Source organism: Buteo buteo, chromosome 8, assembly GCF_964188355.1.
Source record: "Buteo buteo chromosome 8, bButBut1.hap1.1, whole genome shotgun sequence".
NCBI classification, from domain to species: domain Eukaryota; kingdom Metazoa; phylum Chordata; class Aves; order Accipitriformes; family Accipitridae; genus Buteo; species Buteo buteo.
Window position 1 is genome coordinate 41,630,320 of NC_134178.1, and position 15,484 is coordinate 41,645,803.

The 15,484-nt window shown below is 43.0% G+C and overlaps 1 protein-coding gene across 2 annotated transcripts in view; it reads right to left on the reverse strand.

Moving 5' to 3' along the window:
• The window catches only part of ZBTB20 (zinc finger and BTB domain containing 20), a 512,829-nt gene extending 499,472 nt beyond the window's left edge, over positions 1–13,357 (reverse strand). For both annotated transcript variants that reach the window (XR_012651362.1, XM_075034361.1), the window contains exon 1: positions 13,285–13,357. The gene's annotated coding sequence lies outside the window, so the exon portion shown is untranslated. The remainder of the gene's footprint in view (positions 1–13,284) is intronic.
• Between the last annotated feature and the right edge of the window lie 2,127 nt (positions 13,358–15,484).

Genomic DNA, 15,484 nt, shown 5'->3' on the forward strand with positions numbered 1-15,484 from the left:
CCCTGCTTGTAGGTTTGGCAACAGCAGGATGGCTGTATTCAGCTCAAAAACTGGAATTCCTGTTAGTCTCCAAGGCTTTCCAAAGATTGCCTTCTGCTAGTCACTGCAACTTCCCCTGGCACCCTCTGAAGTTAACAAAACAAGGAGAGCTCAGCAGCTCCCGTGGGACTTGGGACCCTTCAGAATCTGGGCAACGAAACTAAACAAAGTATACTGCCCCCATCCTTGAGATCTCTCAGGACTGAAGCTATATGAGAAGGGTTTTTAAAAATATTGTAATAGGGTGGATTTATACTGTTAAGACACAGGACTGACCAAGAGGAAGGTTCACCTGTTGCATAACATTGTATAAAGTGTAGAGTAATGTTACAAAATCTGGTTTGCGGCTCTTTTCCTTCAATATGCTCAAATCTCAGTCTCATCATTCATTATTTTCTGCTTTTCTCATTAAAGCTGCTTCTCCTGAAGTCTGTCAGAAATGTGAAAATCCCTTTTTTTCCAAAAGAGATTATTAGAGTCTTAAAAGTTTACTGATTTAACTGCAGCTTATGAGAGAAACCTGGAAATAAAAGTAAATTATTTTTGAGAAGAAACAAGCAACAAGAAAGGTCCATACTTGCTCAAGCAGCTGAAGCATCCCCAGCCATTATAACTTTTTAAAAAGCATATTTTGCCAAAAGGAACTATGCCACATCAAAAATTATCATGCCAGGAGAAGGAAACTCCTCACAACTGAAGGACAAGATTGGTAATCAACAAACTGGCTTATATTCATGGTAACTTCGCAGGTGACTTCAACTAAGTCCATCAACATCTCTAAATCTGAGTTTATCCATCAGTGCAAGAGGCTACTAATGCTTCCCTATTTCAGGAGGGTGTCTTAAAGCTTAATTAATTGATGTTCATAAAGAACTCGGATTCTCAGATGAGAGGCATCAGAGAACACCAAAGTATTATTAATCTCAGGTGCCAAAAAATTATCCCTGCTCTTGCATGAAACAGCTCTGAAATATTTGTAATTTCTATGGTAGCAATATCCCCAGTTCAGTTCGCAAATGATGAGAGTTATCCAAGTAAAATAAATGTCTGGTCATCAGAGTAAACAAAGACATCATTTTACAAGTCCAATCTAAATTGTAGAGATAATCAATATGAGAATAGCAGTGCCCACAATGAAACCTGTATTAATTATGAAGAGAGTTTATGAAAGAAATTAATCATTATTATGGAGTTCGCTGTAGGAATTTAATAGCATGAGCCAATTCTACATGACTCTTATGATGCTTGAGGTCAAATATGCTGAGTTTGAAATAAACTTTAATCTACTCTGAACTAACTTTGTATAAAAAAAGAAAGCTTCTCATAAGTTCCACAGTACTGCCCAAAATAACAAATCTGCTCTACCCCATAAGTGCGTGTGGTCTGATATGCCATCCTGAAAATAGATTCTAATGTCTCTCTTCCCTCTCCCTTTTTTTTGTTTAAATTAGTGCTATAGGAAAATTATATACACTGATTATAAGAGAAAATTAGATATGGGAGATAACAAATATATTTTTATGCTTACTTTGTTGTTTTGGTTTTTTTTTCTTAAGTAACCACCCTTCCAAAATAAACGCAGCAATGTTTATGGAAATAAAGAAACAAATTATAACAATTTTAGGTAGCATACCGCAGTCAAATAAATACCATTTTCTAATAAAACAAACTGGGAGAAACCCTAATAGAACTTAACCCATAGTAACCAAAACAAAAACTCAAGAGACTTCCCGTTCCAAAATCAGAGCTGTTCTTGAGAGCTAGAGATTCAGATCCATCGGTCAACTTCAGTATTAATCAATTAATCCTTTTTGTAAGATTATGAATTCTCAGGGGAGAGGCTATGACTGGAAGTGTTGGGAGAAGCTATGACTGGAAGTGTTGAAAATGCTCAATGTTGGCTTAATTCCATCTCCAGTCAAGTCCTGGTTGTCTTCAAAGGGAGAAGAGCTAGACTGATGCTGAGAGGTTTTGAAAAGCCTACCCTTTGTATTTACTTGCCTTTGTGAAGTACTTTTTAAAACAAATAAAAGCAGGAAGACGTAAGTAATGAGCCCATCATACCTCTGAGGTCCACGCATGGCAAGAACTCCACGGGTCAGAAGTGGACAGAGAATTCTTGGGGAGGTTCTTGTTTGGGGTACTTCTGAGCCTGTGTGTGTTCGTGAGAGGAAGGAAGGTAAGCCACTGGGATGCAGCCAAGTCAAAAAGGTTGGCTACCCCTACAAGTGCACAGAGAGGTGCCACAGAAATAGTATCTTCTTGCTTTTGCAAAATATGGGATTAGCCATTTTGGAGACTACTAATAATGTATGCGAAGCTTACAATACTGTCAGTAACAATTAGGTATGCAAAAGGAAGAATGAATGTGTAAAATTTTACAAGAACAAATGGTCTCCAATTAAAATAGTCCAAAAGAGCTCAATCTGAATATTTTTCTGAGCTTCCTTTGTTGATGCCGTAGGATTTCTTTGTAGTTGTACAATTCTGCAAGCTAAAATTCTCTTGGCAACTACAGACTTCCTTACTTCTGATCTCATCACACACAGATGGCTCAGGCTTGTAAAATATTATTAGGGGACGTGTTGGAGTGGCCTGAACATGGGTCACTCCAGCAGCGTAATCTGACTCTAACAATTTCTCTGGACTTGTATAACCTTGAGTTCTACCATTGTTTCCCAAACTGCAAAATGGGAGGAGAGTCTACCTCCTCATGAAGTGATGAGAACGTGATTTAATATACGTACAACTCTATAAAAAAGGAAAAGCGTTACTGCTATTTGGGGAGAGTAAGACAGGGTCATGTGGCCTTCAGTTTTACTCTCTTCTCTGAAACAAACACCGACACAGATATAAATAGTGCCTGCAGAAAAGCAAGGGGTGAACTACTGCTTGTTTTTTAAACAGTTTGTAGCTTTTGCATGTAAAGTCTGTTTAGAAGAGATTTGAATAGTTTAATAATTAAACCAAAAATCTTTAGTTCTAAAAGTATTAACATTTACCAGAGTAGATTTTTTTTCAGTGGTGTCATAAATTCACAGTATTTACCCACCAGTTCTGGTTTTCATAACAAGACTGTGGTTTTTATTTTGATCATTGGTTAATTTATTGCTGCAGCACATCATTTTGCTTTTCTTTTGGAGGTTCTGAGGAAAAGTAATTCTTTACAGACACTGTTCAGATGGTATTTCTCAATTAAAAACACTTAAAGCAGAAAGGGACGGTTGTCTGGTGGGGGACTGAAGATCAGAGTTCAATGCTTGGCTCTACAATAGACTCCCTGGGGAAATTTTCAAAGGCACAAATGGCAGGTTGGCACATCACTCCCATACTTGCTTTAGTGGGAGTTAGTTGCCTCTGAAAACCGCTCTTTCCTTTCCCTGGATTATCCTGATCAAGTCACTAAATCTTTCTGTATCTCAGTCTGCAACTGCCATAGTGGGAATTCTAATATTTTGTTTCCTTCACCTTTTGCCTGACTTGCCTATTTAACTATAAGCTTCCTGAGACAGCGCCTCTGTTTTACAGTATGTAAAATAACCCACACCAGTGGACAGGGCACTGGTCTCATCTGGGACTCCTAGTTTCTGTTAGAATACATGCATGCAAATAATGTTAATACTAATTGGGAATCTGGAGAGTATTAATTTAAACTGTTTTCCCAAAGCCCACCGTGCTTTCCAGGAGCAGTACTGCATTGGTAAAAAGCGCCAGATTACCAGCCCAAGAGAATGGCATCCACAGAACAGGTACAGGACAGCAACATGGGGTAAATGTCTCCCACGTGGCACAACAAAGATGACCCATTCATTGAAAAGGGGGATTATTAACCCTCTTCATCTCAATCTCTGATTTCTGGTTACTTCAGGCCAACCTGTTCCATTTTAGTCTACATTCTTTGACTGAAATGTTACATTTTAATAAAACAAAAAGTGAAGCCTAAACAACAAATGTCCATGAGACCTTTCAGAAAACAAATTGTGAACCTGAGTATGCATTTGCACCACGAGCGTACACGTACTCAGCCGCTGTGATAACACAAACAGTTCTGTCTTATTTACCTTGCAAATCAGGACTAGGCAAGACAATTTTTATTTTCAAACCACAAAGGTAAAATTCTCAAAAATACGACATGTGGAACTACTTAAAGGGCAAGAATGACAATATAGTGAGTAAAAGTGCATGACAAGTAAATTCAAGGAAATATTGATCTGTATTTGTTTATCCAAAAAGTGGAGCGCCCCACAGAATTATTCAAATAAAACTGATAATTATTTTTTCTACTCTACTGAACTTATATGCACTGTGACCAGGAGTAAAGATAAAAAACAATTCCTATTCCATGCACACTCATTAATTACCTACTACCCTACCAGGAATTACCAAGTTTGCCAAATGAGATGAGGATAGGGCTTATTGTATTCCAGAACACCACCACTGAGTGATGATGTCTTTCAGATACCACTAGCAGTTAAACTAGGCTTCTTACCTTTGTCCTATTGCATAAATTATTCTCTAAGCCGTTCATCTTTCTCAACGGTATCTTTATGGCTATAACCAAGATCCTAAGTTTTGTGGGCAAATTTTTTTCCTCAAGTTAATTCAGCTAAAGCCTGCAGCATTACAGTAGGAATTATTTTTTATATAATATATTCATAAGACTAATGCATATCTTTATGTGCTAGGCACATCCTCCGTTTCTTCTTGCATCATCCAGTTTGTAGCATCTATGCAATCAGCCCAGTATGCAATACAAGACAGAATTCCTACAGTAGATGTAAATAATTCAAGAAAGTTTGTAAGTCCTCAGGGAGATTTAGTCACAGATCACCTGTTCACAGAGAAGACATGTCAGAAGAGTGCCAGGATTATTACAGACCAACAATCGGAAAGGTTATAACAAAATATCAGTATTATTACAACATGGAACTGAAACTGGCTTTGATTTTGGATAAATTAACAAACTTCAAAGGGATTGGTTTAAATCTGCCACTGGAGGAATGTTGTTTGATTGCATCATGTACTGGGATGCTGCTGCAGTCGGATCCAGAAAGAATGACGCATCACAGTCTGACACTGCTCTGATAATAGATAAGTAAACCGTAGGATTGCCAAATCAAGAGGTCAAAAAAAAAAAATCCCAACAAAAACAAAAGAGCTGATAAAGCAAATTACACCAACAGAATTTGCAGTGCAACACGAACAAAAGAAACCCAAACAAACCTCATTCCTATTACTGATGGGATGCCCCTGTATCCCACATGGCATCATTGCAAATGGATTCTGCAGATAGCGAGAGAGACACAAGCACACAGTTCTGCAGTAACAGCAGCCCACACAGAACACAACCATTTGCCAACTGAGAAACCTTGACCTACTGGCCATGCGCCTCCATTTCTATTCTACTGATCCACTAAATCAGTCACACCTTAAGGTAGGTTCACAATCATGGGTGACAAGAGCCAAACCTCTTCTGTTCATGACAATCCTTGTATTTTCCTCCCAAAAGCAAAGTATGCTAAGGACATTTTTTTATATGTCTGGAGGCCAACAGACTGTCACTTTCTTTACACAGTGTACCACACACATCTAGGACATAGAAAGGATTATTTAGAACTCTAAAGGAGACATTTATACCCAGTACATTTCCAAAATAAGGATGGCAAGTTGCTGAAATAACTTATTTAAAACTTTTTCTCAAGTACAGAGTGATAGAATTAGAGTAAAATCGTCTAGAAGGGGTTGGAAACACTTTCTCATGAAGCCTTAACCATCACTTCTAGTGACATTAACTTGAGCTACATGTCCCATCGGACAGCAAGTGTCAGCAAAGTAAATGCATTAGTTAAAGCTTAATAGTAGTTTGGTGTTCAATATCCTGAAATATTTAATATGTTTTTTCCCAAAGTAAACTGTTATTCAGTTTTAATGAAGACATTAACCTGCTTGATTTATAAGCTCCTGTGGGAAGTCAGTCTAAAACACTGTCACAAGAGGTAGGCAGAAGTAACAAGAGCTGTGACAGGAAATCAAGCACATTTTAAATGTTAAAAAAGCAGCCAGAAAATGAGTCTCAATATGCTCTTGTTTTCTTTTAGTTTTGTTTATTTTTTGGTAATATGATTTCTGCCCTTTAAAAGATGCCAATTAAGGCTGGTTATAACGTAGTCTGCACGTAACTGTGGGTATTGAAATCTATGTGAGTTTTCACCAACTATTTTGTAAACAAGAAGTGGTAGAATACAGACTCAAAAAAAAAAGTTTGGGTCAGATTCTGAACTTCAAGACACTTCAGTTTCCAGCATTGTAGGATGACAGCTTTAAACTGGAATCCACTGTTACACTTTTAGTCACAGTTTGAATTTTCCGGACTGACTTTGGATACAGTCTATATTTCATGGGAACAGCTGGTTTTGTGAGTTTTCAGCTTGAAATGATAGTAATATAACAAGATGAGCGAAAAATGGTGAGACCCCAAGCAATTAAGGTGGGTGTGTACTCTTCCTGAAATGCATATTGGTGGTTTGACAAGGGAGACAAGCTGGCTGCTTTGTTTCACAGTAGCTGCGTTTAGTTCATGCTGTCAAGTGTGGATTCTGACACTTAACAGTATTAATATTGCTATTTCTATTGATATAATTAGCACTTCTATAAATAATAGCTAAAGCTGCCATAGCTAAGTATATTACTGCAATCAGCACCATCAGGCCCTTCTTCGTTACACACCCTCCTGGAAATACAAGCTGATTTATCTCAACAAGAAGACAGCCACTGAGCAACGCTGTTGATTCTAGCGGCCCAGCTAAGAGCAGCTACCACCATGTGGAAGACTCTCCTAAACAACTAGTTTGTATGTGTGAGACTAAAGTTTCTCACCAGTCTTGCACCTGCCAATGTTTGAATGCTATAAATAGGGACTCTTCTTTTCAGTCGCACGATAAAAAAAAACTCGCATTTAGTTCAGTGGGTGTTATTCATACACTACAATGGGGAGAAGTCCTATGAATGTTTTGGAGAGAAACTGGACCCAACCTTTAAATTCTAACTAAATAGCACAAAGATTTTATTTATTTACTTTACAGCTATGAAACAGGAAATTGCTTAGCAAAACAGATATTGCTTCTTCTACAGAAGAAGAGCAGCACCTGCTATTTCAATCCCTAATTTCATTCTGTTACACTTAAAAATACTGAAAGAACGACAACTTTTCTAGTGGCCCAAACACCAAACTTCAGGCACTCCCAATCTGTTTCAAAGACCTTTGCCCTTGTTTCACTGTGCCTAAAAGTCATAACTTCTACACGAGTTTTGAGAGTGTTCAGTATCTAACTTGAGATAGTTATGCTTAGTGACTGCAACTTATAACTAACATCAGTGGGAGAGGGAAACGTACAGAACTAGTAGTGCTGGTGGAGAAAAGAAAGCCTCAGGGTCTCAAAAGATGCATGCAAAAATATAAGCAGTTAAAAAATATCTCCAGTTTTTGAAACAGTGCGTATTTTCTGCTTTCTTAATCTTCCATAAAGTGATGTGGGTAAACACCACACAAAGATTTTCTGAAGGCCAATATTTACAGTGTCTGGAAATAGAAAGCATTACGTATAAGAAAAGCAGCCTAGATTTCTGACCGTTGTTTGTCACAAAAATGCTTTAAAAGTTTTAAGTTCTCAAGCTTTAGTCAAATGGATGTGCTAAAGGTCGTATGGGGAATTAAGTCATTTGTGCGTATAATTAGTATTGGGTGTGAGACATGCACATTTTTGAATCCTGTAAGTTCTCCCAGAAACACTACTTGCTAGCTGCAGTACTTGAACACTTAAAACAGTAAAGAGGATACTACAATTCCAAAGAACCTTTCGACTCCTGTACTACTAATATAGCTCACTTTGTATGAGGCCAAAGCACTCACACAGCACTATGTCTTTCAGTAGTATCAATGCCAAAATCATTCCTGTATAATTCCACTGATGTCACTTCGGTTATTTCAAAGAGGAAATTCATGTCTAAGCCACGTTCTGTTTTCTGATGCAAACCCAGAATAACTACACCAAAGTTTATGAAGTGACTGACATTGGCATTTATTGTCAAACCAAATAGCCAATGGAATAATTGGCACCTGCCATTTGAAATTATTACTTGAGATATTATATACAACCATAACAGCAGCATTTCAGAATTCTCTGTGTACATACCTTTGCAGGTATTTGCGATGACAGCACTTGGTATTATTCCCGTTATACAGATAGGAAACAAAGACTGAGCAATTTTCCCTGAAGTCAAATATGCTATTCGTGGCAGAGCAGAGCGCTTCACGAGTCCCAAGTCTTAAGCCAGGAACCAAAACCAGTGAACAAGTGCTCAGTCCTCAGTATGCTTCCGTGAAAATATAAGAAGCAATAACTGGGTTGGACCCCATATTTGACGAAAAAAATAAGGAAAGATGACATAATTATTTCTTTGAATAAGCAGTAGAAGAATCAGACCTAGAACTTTCCCTGGTATTACGAGAAAATTTGATTACAAAGTGTTGTATTTTGGTATTCCTTGAGGCACCTTTCATGAATACCTGGGAAAATCAGAGCAGAATCTGAGATCCACTGATACTGGTAAGCGCAAAATAATCTACATCCTGAAATTCATTTTTTTTTTATTCTGCTCACCCTGCTCAGGCCACAAAGTATGGGACTTCACAAAGCAATACAGACCTTCCAAAATCACTTCTGGTTGTGAAAACCTGTCAATGGCAAGTATTTTCTTTTGCTTCAGAAATGCCCAATGATTCATCTCAGTATATACTGCTCATGAAAATTAAAGAACTGAATTTTGTTTTGTTTGTGTTGCTCTGATACCCAAGATCAAGGGTCAGCATGACTATGGAAGGGTAAACAAACAAAGTTTACTAAAAGCTGCCAATTTGACACACTATATTGTTTTTGTTTTGTTTTTCCATATCATAATGATTTGTGCACACTTTCTGCAATAGCTGGCCTCTTCAGAGAGCTTGAACTGCTGGTAAGATTTCCTGGGCTACTATGTATGCAATTACAGATTAATTCTGCTTACTTAACATTAATTTGGTACTTTGAACAAATTAAAAGTAATTATTTTTCCCCATAGCATCTTCTACATCGATATTTGCAGTCACTCTGGGATCTTAATGAGCTAAACTTTCTAAGTTCTGTCCGTAGTTGACGAGGGGACAGCCTTTTCCTTCACGATACACATGCAATCATTTGGGAACAGTTTGCAAATCTAAAATCCCACCTCGCTTGAAGGGATTTACAGCCTCACATGACAAACTATACTGAACAATACTGAGGCCCTGTGAAAAATAAACAAAAAGAACACATTTATTTTCTAATTCCAAGATGGAAATAGTAAGTCTTGAGGGCCACCTGGAATTTGACCAAGGTTACCCAGCAAGGATCAAATCCTATTTGTCTTAGGCAGACAGTCCTGCTGAAATCAAATAAGCTTACAGCACAGATCAGTATACTAGGGCTATGGTTTAACCTCTGAAGCATGCTATAAATCCTGTACCATAAAATAGGTGCTATGGATTAATTTCTAATCCCAAATTATAACTCCTCATTGAAGAGCTGAAAACCCAATTCCCCTCACAGATTTAAATAACAAGGATAGAACCATGCTGAGATCTTTTAAGACTTTACTTTTAAAAGATCGAACAAAATATTTTCCAGGATACTCAATTAGTGAGTGACAATTAAACCACACTGTTTGAGGTAACAGAACAAATCATACACTATGACACAGCATCTTTTTTTTTTTTAAATCTGCCTGCATATCTAGTCACTAATTTACCCAATAAATTAATTCCACAAGTGGCTCTCCGAGTCATCAGTTTGAATTATCAAGTTTCTGCTGTATTTCCAAAACAATGCCAGGCATGCATGTGCGTAGGAGGGATGGGACAATGAAGCCAATAGGTGCAGCTGTGGCCTGGGAGGCAGAAGGTCTGTTCAAACTCTGTCACTGACTGCTCTTTGACATGGGGAAGTCATTTCAGTGCTGTTTAATTCAAAGTCTTTCTAGCATATAATATTTTAGAAATGAAGTCACTCCCCAAACATTTGGAAGGCAGAGATGAGCCCTCATGAACTTTAAGAAATCTTTTCCCCTCAAAATCAGAAACACGGGGAGGGGGGAGGGGGGGAGGGAGGGGTGTGTGCATGCCAGTCTGTTTGGATTTTTTGCCTTCATATCTTCCCCATGTGCAAAACAGAAGAAATTTCAACCTTCACAAAGCATCTTTATGCAAGTACAGGTGAAAGACAACCTCTGTAAATTCAGACTATTGAATGAGCTAGCTGGTATCTTGCACATCTGGCATCACCATCGCACGGGATGTGAACTGCTCTCCTCTTAGCCTGAATGCTAGCAACCCCGATTTTAAAGCAGGGGTTTTAGGATTCCATTTCTAACATTACAACGTAGTAACAGCAACCATGAAATCCTTGGCCAGAAGGATTTTCTTTTTCTTTTTTTATTTTTTTTTTCTGTGCTAACACAACAAACAAGCTACATTTTAAGACTTAAAAACCATTTCATTTTGGAAGACAAGGCATCCATATCTTTAACAACTGACTAGTCACAGATTCTACATGCTATCAGAAAGTTTTCTTCTGCTAGAAATGAGGAATTTTTTTAAAACACCTACAGATTAAATGATGAGATTTAAAATAATGCTAAAATCTTCTGTAATGTTCTTCCTGCATTACAAATGGACTATTAAATCAGTGAAGTGCCAATCAAATGCTTTTGTACTTTGAAAGAAAGGTTTAAATAACAAAAGCAGTTTTTCAGGCCTCTCTCTCCCTCGGTAGTCAGTGTCACCTATGCACTAATTACAACATATTTACTCTCTTTTCTAGTAAGATCACAATTGAATAGATTTTTCAGAACATGATTTTTAAGAAAAGTTGCAATCAGAGCCTCGTGGATTCTGGCTCTTATTAATCCAGCCTGTCTAAGAAAAATACAACGTTGTGCAGTAAACTTCAAGATATATGACAGGATTGAATAATAACAGCTCTAGATTCAGTCTCCAGCTTTAAAAATCAACTCGCTGCATGACCTCGGGTGAACCATTAATTAACTAGGGCCAAATCCTCTGTGGACTGAACACAATGGAACTAGCCAGTTTGTACAAGCCAAAGATCTGGCCCCAAGTTTCCAGAAGTTTTGATTCGGGCTGGCCAAATACTGGAATTTTCGTCCTATGAAAACATGTTCAGTTGTGTTTCAGGATAAGAAGTAAAGCTCTCACATCCTTTGTGGAATAAAAATTCCAAGCAATTCCTTTAAAGGGGGGGAAAGAAAAAAAAAAAAAAGTGGAGGTTTCTCAGGGAAAGATTTTGTTAATGGTGCTTTCTCCCTGTAAGCAGAAAGTGGAATTGACAGAAGTCTTCAAGGCAGGTAGCCATGAACCATCGCTTTAATTTTCTGGTCAGAAAAATCTAACTTTTTTTCCAGTAAAACTGGAACTTTCCTGCAGAAAACTGCAACTTCACAAATACCACATTTTCCACTGGGGTGGGAAGGATCCTCCCAATCAGCTCTAATATTGTGTACTCATAGCATCTACTGAAGACAGCCTAGCTGCTAAAAGAGCTCTCGCCTCTGAGGTTTTTTTCATGTAAGAGAAGAATGACACTACTTTCCTATCATAGATTTATTTTTGTCTCGAGTTACTCCTTCTTGCAAAGCACCCCAAGATTCACAGACGCTAAATGATTCTGCATTTCTACAACATTAGCCCCATAATTTAAAGACATCATTTCTATATGAGAGTACATCCCGGGCATTCGGAAAGACCCAGGAAGGTGTTTGGATTTCAGGACTGTTATACAGTTGTAAATAATCACAGGTTTTAGAGACACTTTTTCCTCCTAAATAATTACTTTGATCTGAGAACCTAGCTTCAGGCTTCGCATATTAGTTCATTTTACCAGACCGTGACTCTTACTTTCTTACAATTTCTCATTTGCCGTTCAGCAAAGAGGACTGCAAGACCGACAAGAGGGCATTTAACCTGAAAAATAAAGACTTAAGTCGGCTACCAAAGGAAGTGAAGTCTGGCTAACACGACTGGCACCACGGCAGCCCGTTTTCTAGCTCTCCTGCCGCAACGACTAGCAAATTCATTCTACCGCTGTACTCTGATTTACACATGTGAGAACACTCCCTACTGACAGGGCTAAAGAAACCCGGGTACGACACCCTGCCATCTTGGCACAAACAGATGTCTGGCACTGGAAGGACAAGAGACCGACTGCTTTTAAAGCCACTGCTGGACCCGTGATATGAAGTATCCCGACGGCTCGCTCAGGTAGAAAGGCGCTGCCAACCTCAGCGAGGATCAACGTGCATATTTTCCCCATGAGCCCGAAGGGACGGCACAAAAAAGCAGCTGAGCTCATCGCTGTCGGGAGGACGACCGACTCCTCCCCACCCCGGCTCTCCCCCGCCGCCCCCTCATCCCGCCGCCGACCGGCACCTTGCGGCCGCCTCCCTCCCGGGGGCTGCCGTCGAGCTGGCGTCGTATCCCCGTGTGTGTCCCCCCCCCCGGCCGGCTCTCGCCTTGCCGTCGCGCCCTTCACAAAAGGGCGCTGGCAACTTTTCCCAGCGGCCCGGCCAGCGGCCTTTCCGCGGGGGGGAGGAAGAGGAGGAGGAGGAGGAGGAGGACCGGGGGGGGGAACGTGTTGGTGCCAACTCTCCCTCCGGCCGCACGCACCCTCAAGGGAGCGGCGCCGCCGCGGCTACGCAGGCCGGCTCGGAAACTTTTCCGGGACGGGAAAAAGCTCCGCGAAGCCGCGGGAGGTGTCCGGGTGCGGAGGGAGGCGGTGGGGACGGAATCTCCCTCCCTCTCTCTCACCCTTCCCGCCCGGTCCCGGCGGGACGCCTGAGGAACGTGAGGGGGAGGGAGGGAGGAGAGAGGGGGGGGGGGGGCGGTAGCTCCCCTGGCGCGCGCCCAGCGCCTCAGGGACGGCGGTTGGGACCCAACGGCTCCTCTCGCGCGCGCGGCGGGGCAAACCGCTGCGCCCGCCCCGGGCGCCCCGAAAACAACCGGCTCGCGCCCCCCCCCCCCCCCTTCTTTCTCCCCCCCCACCGCCCCACCGTCGCCCGCCTGACGGTACGGACGGACCGGCCGGCCCACCCCCTGGTAGGCGGTACCCCGCCGGCGGCCCCGCCCCTAACCCCCCGCTGACCCCGGAAACGCGGTACCTCTCTCATCTTCTCCCTTCCCTTCGCGCGAGCAGCTCGACACTTTCACAGGCAGCCGCCGCCGCCTCGCCGGCCCCCTCATTGGCCCCCGGCCCCCCCGCCCCGCCGGCCGGCCCCCATTGGCTCACAGCCCCGCCACTCCCGGGCGAGCCGCGCCCCCTCCGCCGCTGCCTGCGCCCGCCCCCCCCCCCCGACTCATGGCTAATTTTCTATAGGCGAAGCCGGGCTCCTCGGCCCGCTACGCGCCCCTCCTATTGGAAGGCGCAAGTGTTGGTCAAACGGATGGCGCCTCTCATTGGCCGGAGTTTAGAACGATAGCGGCCGCCTTCGCCGGCCTAGAGCTCTGATTGGTTCGACGGAGCTGTCGCTCTTTCCGGCAGCTGGGTATCGATTGGCCGCCCTGAGCGCCTCCGCCCTCAAGCAGCAGGTTAGGTTGCGCGTCCTCCTCCCCCCCCCCCCCCGCCTTCTACGCATTTCTATTTCCCGCTTTATTTATTTATTTTCCCCATAAACTTAAATGACCCCGGAGGGGCGGGGGGGCAAGGCGGGGCCCGGCGGGCCTAGACGACCAATGGGAAAGAAGGAGAGGGGCGGAGCCATCAAACGCCTGGGCCAACGGGAGGCCAGCAGACCGGCCGCGCTTTGGCTCGCCGCCGGCCAATCGAGCCGTGCCCTCCGCCCCCGCCCGGTGCCGGTGGTGGATCCCTGCCCGCCTGCCCGCCCGCGCGTGGGGCCGAACCAACGGCGGCGGGGGGGGGGGGGGGGGTGTGGGCTCCCGCTGGGTCGGCAGGGTGACCGGTAACGGCCGCCCGGCCCGGGGGGTCGGTGTAAGGAGGGAGCTGCTCGCTCGCCTCACGCAGCGGCGCCGGCCCCTGCCCGGGTGTGGGAGGAAGGGACGCATAATCGTTTCCTTCCTCACGACGGGGTGAACGGCAGGCGGGAGCCGGGGGGGGGGGGGGGGGTTGTGAGCTCATCCCCCTCGTACCGCGCTTTTTTTTTTTTTTTTGTGGTGTTTCTCAGGCCAGGGGATCTCATACACACACCCCCACCGCCGCGGCGGATTTTCTCGGCTTGCCGTGGCTCTGTAACACCGAGCGTCCTGGTTGCGTAGTCGTCTTTCTGAGTGGGATTTCGGGTTTTCAGCCCGGGAAGCGAGGTGAAGTCATTTTCCCAGGAGTGCTGTAGTCTCTGCCCTGCACCAGGGACTCCTCATCTCGGGACTAGGCACTAGGGAACCTCTTGGCTTTAGGTGTGGGGCAAAGCCTCCCTTCCCACCCCCCCCCAGACAGAAGCGACAGTTATTTTTACAGTGAAGGCATCATTTGTACAGGTTGGGTTTGCAACCAGGTCCAAAGCGAGGTGGCAATAAGCACCATTGCCGCAAGCACCACAAGGATTCTCTGAGAGTCCCAAGGTCACCTTGCGTCCCTGCTTCCTCCAGAAGGGACCTGAGGGCAGTTGGCCGTGTCAGTCGCCATCCCTTCCCATCAGAGAGAAGGCCAAGACCTTCCTTGGTTTTCTTACCATGAATATAAAGTTTTTACCATCCTTAACGCCTCTTCTGCTTTTTTCTTTTCTTTTGACAGTGTTTCTGACTGTAATCCTGCATGCTTGCACTGTTCTTTGAGAACTCTGTTCACCTGACCTACCTTCCACTTCCTGCCTGCTTCCTTTTTGTTTCAGGTCAAATAAAACTCATGTTTTATCCAAATTAATCTCTTACTATACTTCCTTTTCCTGCCTGTACAACTAAGTTAGTTTAGATTTGGTGGCTATCATTTGAAGAACCCTGAGCTTCCTACCTCCTTTTTCTCTGACATTCTACTCCAATGTGATCCAATGTAACAATTCTCCAATTCCTTCTTCCTAGCAGTCGGTTATGTTTACTGTTCTCTGTCCTTCCCTTTGCATGGATCACCAAATCTAAAGTTATCACCCTAACGCAAGTTGCCTCCTACATCCCTATCATAAGTATTTATATTTGTCTGTTGGACCTACGTGGAGAAAAGCTCCCATTCCAGTTGGTTTCTCCATCTTCCATGTCAAAGTTTGTCACCAGCATTTTCCAGAAATGTCCCTTGTTGGGGTCCTTCCTGAACAACTGAGTCTCCCATTGCCATCACCTTGGGTGATTCCACTAGCTGTTTACAGAAACCTCCTCTGTCTCGTGATTTGGGTGTTATAGCGGATCCTTACCAGG